We start from the raw sequence: 10,440 nt of genomic DNA, 5'->3' as shown, positions 1-10,440 counted from the left end.
CACAAGACTGGGTTACCACGGCCCCATCCACAAAGAGCGACTGGTGCCCAGGTGCAGTCCGAAAAACCTGCCCTGGCAGACTGATTTCCGACTATCGAGGGTGGCTTTTGGGACATGGAATATCACCTCTCTGAAAGGGGAAGAACCTGAACTAGCTTGGGCTCGGGAACCAGTCTCCTGGAGAGGGGATCGACGTTGTTCCAATCTGGAATTGCCTTCAGTGAGAGGCAGTGAGCAGGGTGGGCAATCCTTTATCTGCTCAGTACATTGGAGTTTCTGCCAGTGAGTGAGGGGGGTGTTTCCCTGCGCCTTCAGCTTGGGGAACAGGTCCTGACTGTTATCTGCAATTATTTGCCAAGTGACAGGTCAGAATACTCAACCTTCTTGGAGTCAGTGGTGGAGGGTGCTCAAGGGTGCTACATGTAGTGAATCCATTTTCCTACTGGGAGACTTTAATGCTCATGTAGGCAATGACAGCAAGACCTGGAGAGGCGTGATTGGGAGGAACAATCTGAAATTAAGGTGTGTTCTGTTACTGGACTTCATCCATAGTGAACACAGTCCATCAGGGCTGCCCTCTGTCACAGATTCTGGACATAGGCCAGATGGTGGGAGGCTTGTGCTTTGGTGACCTCAGAATCTCATCCCTCCTTTTTGCAGGTCATGTGGTTCTGCTGGCTTCATGAGGTAGTGATCTGCAACTCGCGTTGGAGCGGCTGAATGTGAAGCAGTGGGAAAGAGGATCTGCACTTCCAGGTCTGAGTCCATGGTCCTCAGTCGGAAAAGGGTGGGGAAAAACTAAACAAACAAAAAACACACTTAGAGTTGAATTTTGCTAATTTTGACCTAAAGCAGGAACATAATGGTCACTTTCCATTTGCATCTTTCATGCAGTTTTTATAAACTCTTTAAAGTGAGAAAATGTAATGGGACAGTGAATTCATCCTTAAGAAGCTGATTTATTTTTCCAGTGTCGCTCCTTAATCCCAGTTAAGTGGAACCAGCTAGTCCCAAACAGGTGTCGTCGTTGTCTCAACTGCAACCAGATAAGCCATCTTCACCTTCTCCTCATTAAAATGCAAGTAGCTGGTTTCCACTCGTTCATCAGTTCCAGTATTAACTGTTCCACTTTTACTTTCTCCCTCTAATGCTGCTTCAACCCTCAGACTTTCATGCTCCAACTTAATCTTCTCAGTTTTTGCTTCCCCATCTCTAATTTCATGTGCTGATCAACAAACAGTTCTGACCTGATATCACTGGACTGCCTCCAGAGGTTTACTTAAAATTGTGAGTCCTTCAACAACACTCCTCAATTAATTCCTTTTTTCCCAGCCCCTACAGATTAACTGTCAACTAGAAGTTCATTTAAAAAATTCAAGAAAAAAACAAACAGACAAAGTGAGAAACACAATCACAGAGAAATTGGGTACACTGTCTCCTCTTGGTAACACTGTCTCCTCTTGGTAACATTGTCTCCTCTTGGTTACACTGTCTCCTCTTGGTTACACTGTCTCCTCTTCGTAACGCTGTCTCCTCTTGGTAACGCTGTCTCCTCTTGGTAACGCTGTCTCCTCTTGGTTACGCTGTCTCCTCTTGGTTACGCTGTCTCCTCTTGGTAACGCTGTCTCCTCTTGGTAACGCTGTCTCCTCTTGGTAACGCTGTGTCCTCTTGGTCTTGAACCAGGGATCTTTTAGGTGTTAACCATTACACTGGAGTAGAGAGCAGCCTAAAATACTAGCTTTTACCTACTGCTGCTTCTTTTTACATCAACACAGTGGATATCTTTATTTAAATTGACCTGTACCAGATCTCCTTTGGAATTCTGTGCTCTGGCTTCATTTACCGTACTCTCTGCAAACAAACATTTCCCTGTAACAGGGATTAAATGAACACAAACACATAGCTGCTGCCATGCTGTTTGGTTTGTGCTGACACATCATCAGTCACCAGAAACCATGTATTGATCTGCATATAAAGTGCACTTAGCAGGAGTGCTGCAGGATTAGAGGGAGGGATGCAGAGGAACATGAAAGGTAGGAATGGAGCAGGAGGAAGAAGATGAGACGTAGGGGCAGAGGGAAACAAAAGGCCTGCATGTAAATTTACAAGCCGTTATTAAGTCATGCGTACCTGAAAGAAAGCTGCTTTGCTGTTTTGAGTGTCCTAGTCACAGGAAACAGTAAAGGCGTAGAGGCAGTAGGATGAAACATTATCAAGAGGAGCAAACAGTAATTTTTCAGCAAATCCAGGGGTGATGTAGAAAAAAGGCTAGGCTAATGCTTTAAAATAAGTAAATACAAAACGCTGTCTTTGTGCAAGCATTGTACAGCAAACATGTCAAAATCCTTAAATAAGCATCAAAGCAGCCAAGATGAGAGTCAGGACATCCAGTCATAAAGTCTGAGCTAAAAAAGAATGCAGGCGTGTGCTGTGCCTTTGAGCCGAAGTGCAAAGTTTATAGAAGCAATCATATGATAACATGAGTCCTGCTAAACCTACTAAACAATGTACATTTAATTCTACACCACAACAGCAGCCACATTTGACATCATTTATCTAAGAGCTACAAATAAACAAACAAATAAATAAATCTAACCACGGGACTATTTTTTACATGTTATTACTGATAATAATATTTAATTATTCCATAAACCTCCTCAGGCACTCTAATATAAGGCTGACACTGCACACTTTGTAAGAGTACTACTTCAAACATAAATAAAAACATAAAAGTACACATAAAACAAATGAACTCATTATAACAAAGCTCACGTTATGGACTCATGAATTTCTCTTCAGTCAGTATGTTCAGGAATTACATTAAATGACGAGCTTTGGCATGAAAGCAGTGCCTCCTGCTGCAGCCATGGCTCACAGGCTACCACATGCTGAGATGGCGACTGGTGGAAGCTTGTCTGTGTAGTGACCAGGAGTCTCCACCTCCAACTCTGCTTTTGCTTTTAATTTCCTGCTACGTCTCTGGGTGCTGAAAGCAGCATTCTGAGGGAAATGCCCACAGGACATTATAACAGATCACCTTCACCTTAGTGGTTGAAACACAAGCACCCACTCCAATCATGATGATAATAAACTCGAAGTAAAATGTGCAACTTTCCCTACAATTTCCACAGAACCTGCTAAGATATAAGCTTTCTTAAAATTAGAACCACTGGCAGCGCAATTTAGACTTGACTAAACAGACGGTCGAATAAAACACCCAGTCTGGATACGTCTAAACAAGAAATTTGGTATTTTTATTATAAACATGTTATATTTGTGTAGGAGTCATTTTCAAATCTAATATTCAAATCTTATATCAGATGGATGTGGCAGAAAACACTGCCCTCGCATGTGAGCTACAACATATGATACTCTTCAATATTGTTATTTAATAGTAACACTGGTATTATATAATGTTTAACATTATATTTTAATGATAATAATAACAAAAATGTAAAATATTACAGAGTTGTTCGTGACCAGATGTGACATGTTGAAATGTTTCCGTTTGAATACTGAAGTGTGAAGACCGTATGCCACTTCAGTCCAGCTGTAATTGTCAATATAAATGCAAAGACTCGTCTTTATTTATTTTTAATCTAATCCTGTTGATTTTGAAGGAATTAAATTAGGAATAAAACTGATAGTTTTCAAGTAAAAATACATGAAAACCAAAGATTGTTTGACTTGTCATGTGACTCTGCTGCTGCCATCTTGCTGACTGACTATCAGCTTCTATAAAAACACTTGTGTTGGTTTTTGAAAGAAAAACAATAATAAAAATAACAATCAGACAAAATATTTCACTGTTGAGAAGATTTTCTACAATATTTTACCATTATGAGTTTGATATATCACAATGAGTAGTACTTAGTACTTATTTTCGTGCAATGTGATGCTGAGTGACTGTTAAACACTGGCTCTGATAAAGAAAAAAATATGAACCAGTGTCTATCACAAGCCTCCCCCATCAGCCTCCTACTAGATGCACGTATGGTAGAAATGTAAAAATCTGTGATTTAGAGAAAAGTTGACCTCGGTGACCTGACGGGTTTGACATTTGAACTTGTCTGAGCCTTTTAGCAGATGCACATGTGGCATGAATTTCATAATCCTGCAAGTTATTCACAAACTGTCCATGTCGCCCAGCAGGGTGACAACAATATCCCATCGGCCTTTTACGGCGGAGGAGTGAAATGATATTCCAGTCAGCTATGTTAATGCATGTGTTATTACTTTCTGAGTTTTAATGGCACAAATGTGACATCCAGTAATAGCTCATCAAAATACCCTAAATGAGCTTCAAAAACTGTCATGGAAGAAGAGACTAAAAAGGCTAAACTACTGAAGTAATCCTGTAACAGTCTGCCGTTTGCAGCTCATTCTAAAACACGACGAACCTCTGATTCCTTAATATTCAGTCTTTTGACCATCACACTGTCACCCGTGAGCAGCAGCCAACATTTATGTTTTGTGTGCCACCTCGTCTGTGGCGCTTTTCTGGGATTCTGTTACATCTGACTGATGAAATAAAGAACAACAAAAGTCCCCCGCCCCAAGCAGAGGCTTGGTCTTTTTATAAACTTGGCCTTAAAAATGCTGTATTGGTTAGAGGCGTTTTTCAATGGCTCTAGAGTTAATCTAACATGTTGTCTTTTGATTGTCAGAATATCCAGAGGAAACGCACACACTGCACTTAAAAGCTTTTGGCTTTGAACCTTGGGTCTGACTCTATTCATATAATACACATTAATCTGACTGACAGAGCATATGAACATTTTTAGCCTAGAAAATCAAGCTCCACTGGATACAGGACAGACAGCGACTGCCCATCTATTCACATTTTCCTACCAAAAACTTCAACCTGTTCCAATGGTTTTCCAGTATCAGCTCATTGCATCTTAGTACTACTGCAGTCATCAGCAATATGATGGCAACATTATGTCAGCGACAATTCCCAAAACAAGCAAAACAGATCTGCCAACGCTGGAATAATCTCAGTCCAGGCCAGAAATGCTGCACGCAGACTAAAACTGCACATTAACACGAATGCATATTAATTAAGATGTTGTGTGCAGGTATATCAGACCATCTGTTCCCTTCAAGAAGAAAGAAAATACTCTGAGCTCACGCGATCATTCACGTGCAACTTTTTGTAAAGCAACACCTCCTCTCACGTAGACCTCCGGATGACTGACTGATTTCACCGCATGAGCCTTCCAAAGAGGGACGTCCAGTCCTGCTGGAACGAAGTGCAGCAGATGTTGCAGGCTTCATGCTGCCAGTCTGCACCGCACTGCGCCCCGCATCCACCCAATACACAACACCAGCGCCGCCGCGCAGACTGCAAGCTGCTCAGCTCCTTTTTATGAACAACGACAGCACCACCACACACCGTTCTCCACCTCTCATCTGCTTGTCCTGTCTTTCTGTTAGTGCGTTTTCACGCCTCCTCCACCCCTGATCTCCTGTCAGCATGATGCGGACTCCCTGACCAGTGACTTCAATGTGGAGGAGCTGTCATCCCTTAATGCGGTAAACTCCCAGCCCACATCACAACACGCACGCACGCACACTCACAGAGCCGAGCAGAAAGACGCAGTGAACTCTCACTGCAGCGCCGGTATTTTGCTCCAGAAGCAGCAGAGAGACACTTACAGTACGCAAGAACTGGATTTCATCCTCGCCTTCTCCTCCTTCAGCCATGGTTAGTGTTCACACGGTGAGGCTCGTACAGCGTCTGTGTGCTGAGGCTGGCTGTGCTTGTGTGCGAGTGTGTGTGTTGTGTGAGCAGAGAAAGGCAACGCATAGATGAACTCCTCTTTCATTGGATGGCTCACGCTCGTCGGGGGCGGAGCTGCACAGGAGCGTGTATGTGTGTAGTGTGCGTGCTCGAACGCTACGTTGGTCGGGTTACTCCCTCTGCTGGCCACTGTGGTCCCTGCCAGCAGAGAGCATTTCCACTAAACCGGGAGTGAGGAACTCCAGGCCTCAAGGGCCAGTATCCTGCAGGTTTTGGATCACACCCTGGGTCAGCAGACCTGAATCAAATGATTCGTTCAGTTCCCGGCCTCTGGAGAACTTCAAGACATGTTGAGGACATAATTTAGCCATTTCAATCAGTTATGCTGGATCAAGGACTAAAACCTGTAGGACACCGGCCCTTGAGCCCTGGAGTTCCTCCACCTGTGGACTAAACAAAGTCACAGTCATCAGTCTGGGTTGTGTATGTTTGTGTATGTTGATGACATGTATATTTCAGTTTATCTCATAGTGACAGTAAATGATGATGCTTCAGTCAAAACTGTTATATAATAAGAAAAACTTCAGCGAGCTATGTTCCTACCATCACCTATAGTTAGGGTTGCCAACCGTCCCTTAAAAAACGGAATCGTCCCGTATTGAGCTAATAAGGGACGCACTTTGTCCCGTAATACAGTGAGAATCAAAAGTAGTCTATAAATGTTAATGGAATTAACGCTTTGTTTGAAAACATAATTCCCAGCCCCTCTCCTGCTTTGTGACCAATGAGCTGACAGCACACTGATGACAATTCGAGTATGACAATTCAGATTATCGCTTATCTCATTGGTCGAGGAAAGGTCGCTTACGAAGAAAATACCGGCCAACAGGGAAACAAACGCCGACACTGCGGTGCAAGTCTCGGACGGCACACTGTGCGTCCATAAAATGAAGGTTATAACAGAAAATCTGTCGCTCTCTCTCTCTGTCTTTCACTCACACAGACACACACCACCATCAACTTTGCTAAATTGCTAATGAAAAACATGATCAGGCAGCTGTGATTGAGCAGCAGTGTAAATCCAACTATTTTCACGGTTGTTGTGGTCGTGATCATTTTGTGATGCCACATCGAAAAGGCTCGGATGAGCTTTCCAAAGTTCTACAAGTTGTGCCTCCATCGCTTGTGTCCAGATCACACGCTGCACTGCCGTGCTGCTCCGTCTTTTTCACCGACGTTTACGTGTTTGCGCGTGAGCAATGTGAGCGCCTGTGGTGACACCCTCACGAGCGATTGATGATCGGGAGCTGGTCGTGAGGTGTTAATCGCTTCTCGTTACCCCACGTATACTACACGATGCACGATGAAGGCCAAAATCGGGCTGATCACCAAATCGGTCGCACGACTCAAAAATCGGCTCAAAATGGGCCAAAAATCGCACAGTGTGAGCCCAGCATTAGAGCAGCAATGTTTGTTCGCTCAGAGAAAGAAAAAAAAGGCTGCAAAAGTACAGGGAGGAATGGGAAAAGGAAAACACCTGGCTGGAAAAGTGCACGATAACACCTATAAAACGCACTTCACTGTGTGCCGGCGCACTTTTTCCATAGGCATGCTTCTAATGGTGGGCACATGAAGAACACGAGGGGCGTGAAAGCTCGGGGAACCCTTAACCAATTTCTTGTCCACCAGGCCACGGCAGAAGCAGATATGGTATGTAAACACTGGTTTGTTTTTTTAAACCCTCTGGTTAAGGTTAATATGGGCATGTGCAGTGAATATCAGCGCTATGTGGCCAGAAGTGTGATAATATCATTTATTTTGTGTAATAAACAACTGCAAGGATAGATGATTACAACAAATAGATGACTAATACATAAAAGTAATACATAGATGAATAATGATGATGAGTTAAGGTGCGTAACCATGGGAACAAGCGGGTTTACAAACAGGAGCAGCTGATTAGCATTAGAAAAGCTGAAATAATACCTCAACTGAAGCCAACTGTACTAAATGCACTATATGTGCACAGTTACAAGAATATTTTTGTTCTATTGCTTTCTATTAATTTATATAATTTTAGGTTAAGCAGGACAGAGTTCTTTTAAAGAAAGATTTACTTATATTCTCAAAAGTTAAGCATGACAGGCTTCTGTTTAAGAAAGAGACCTGTTTTATTGTGTTAATGTTGTCATTTTGAGCTAAAAATAAATGGCTAAATGATCATTTGTTTCCCATATGGTCATATCACAAAGAATATGCATCTGCTTAAATCAAGTTCAAGTCAAATGGTTAAAAAATAATTTCACACACAAAAAAAGAGCTACCACACTGGGAAGGGTGAAGACAACTGGGTTGCCCGGCCCTGGCCACGAGGTGTCCCTTATTTATTTTTCAGGGAGTTGGCAACCCTACCTATAGTCACGAGCTGTGGGTAGTGACCGAAAGAACGAGATCGCGGATAAAAACGACAGAAATGAGCTTCCTCCGAAGGGTGGCTGGCCTCTCCCTTAGAGATAGGGCAGGGACGCCGGAGATCCGGGGTAGAGCCGCTGCTCCTCCACATCGAAAGGAGCCAGCTGAGGTGGTTCGGGCATCTGACAAGGATGCATCCTGGGCGCCTCCTGGGTGAGGTGTTCCGGGCATGTCCCACTGGGAGGAGGCCCCGGGGCAGACCCAGGACACGCTGGAGAGATTATATCTCTCGGCTGGCCTGGGAACGCCTTGGTGTTCCCCCGGATAAGCTGGAGGAGGTGGCTGGGGAGAGGGCGGTCTGGGCTTCTCTGCTTAGGCTGCTGCCCCCGCGACCCGGCCCCGGATAAACAGAAGAAGATGGATGCATGTTTAAACAGCTTGGCTATATCAATGACTATTTAGTGTCAACTTCTTAACCATCTTTTAAAGTCAAATATGACAAATACAAATTTTGTAAATAAAAAGAATTTGACCTCCTGTATTTCTGCATCATTTAAGTTGACTATAGAATCGAGTAGCCCCTGTTTTCACAAAGAAACTTGAATGGTTTTGTCTTTCCTTCTGGAGGTATGTGGCTGTGGCTTACCTTCCTGCATCTTCATGATGTTCCTGTTGTCCTCTGGGAAAATCTGTATGTTAGTCACAAATTTATTTTTTAAAGTTTATTCTGCAGTGGTGGTGCACATGGCAAACACAGTGCAAATACTCATCGACCTAAGTGTACAAAAGAATCGATTTGTACATTTTGCTGTACACTGTTTCCTGTGTACTAAAGTAGACATAAGTGAACATCATTATCATTTGTCATCTATAAATAAATCAGTTCATGCAATTAAAAAGTTCAGTTGGTCTTCAGTTAGACAAGCGTGTTCAGGTGTGCTCCAAATGATTGTTACTGGGCGAAAATATTTGCTTTACAGTGAAATTAGTGTTTAAAGTGAAGCTTAGCTTTCTTTGTACGGTTTAAGCTCTAAAAACACTGGAGCCCACATCATCTATGGAGTTGCCTCAGCAGATGATCTGCTTCCATCTTACACTGTCCACATTTTAAATGAAATTATTATTATTGTGCCACATGCATCACTCTGCATGCTGTGTGGACCTGTGAAAGTCAAAGGAACAAGGTGTTGAGGACTCAGTGAGGAGCCACAGAAGCTGTGGTTTTAACTGTACTGTCAAGAAACGTCCGAGGCTGCAGCTTGGGAACAACAATTCTACTCTGGAATCATGGGAGGCATTTGATCTCATTCAGTTCAGTACAATTCCAATCAGTTGTATGTAAACGGGGACAGTTCACAACAACTGTCATCTTGAGGGTGATATAGGGGGAAACTGTACAGGAAAGACACTATAAAAAGGAGGAACCCATAAAATCAGATTAAAACAATGGGAAGAGTGGGGAGGAAGAACTACCATTTAATGGGAAGAGACCCGTAGCAGAGCAGAGAACAGAGGAAAAGAAACCACAAACAGGACAAACGAAAGAGTCTGAATAGAAATATTAGCTTTTCCTTCTTTCCTGACCGTCTTTGTCACAGTGAAAATTTTAGCATCTTCAATTCTGCCACTTCCAGGTCCACCGTTTCCAAACCACCAATCACAGCAGGTCTCAGTATCATCTTGTTAACCTTCCATTTCATGCCTGACACTCATCTCCACCCACTTCAACCTACCTGCCCTTTCTTCTTCTCTTGGTTTGGATGCTTAAGCCCAGGTACGTAAGACTGATCTACGCTCACTGCCTCAACTCTGCATTTCTACCCCCCCCCACACACACACACACACACACACACACACACACACACACAAGCTTTCATTCCTTTCCCTCCAGGCTCTTGGACACTGCTGCCTAAGCTCATCTGTCATCACTATTGCAACCAGAAAGAAGCTCCGAGCTGATCCCTGATGTATTCTTCACATTGACCTGCACCACACATCTCACTGTCCTTGTACATCCCCTGTATCATCCTCAAATACTTCTCCACACCTCCCGACTTTCTCAGTTCCCCTCTTGGCAGCCTATCATATGCCTTCTCTAGACAAAGACTCAGTGTAACTCCTTTTGTTCTTCTCTGCATTTCCTCCCTCAACACCCTCAAAGAGAATACTGCATCTGTAGTATTCCTACAGCCCCTGACAAGGACCAGCTAAAGATGCCATCTGTAGTAGTCCTCGGCATGAAGTCATTCTGGTCCCGACCAATCATCAGACCTCTCTTCTTATC

Source organism: Diplotaxodon limnothrissa, linkage group LG8 (assembly GCF_057381915.1).
Source record: "Diplotaxodon limnothrissa isolate DT_005_m linkage group LG8, D_limnothrissa_male_GT1.1, whole genome shotgun sequence".
Lineage (NCBI taxonomy): Eukaryota > Metazoa > Chordata > Actinopteri > Cichliformes > Cichlidae > Diplotaxodon > Diplotaxodon limnothrissa.
This window is presented reverse-complemented; position numbering follows the sequence as displayed.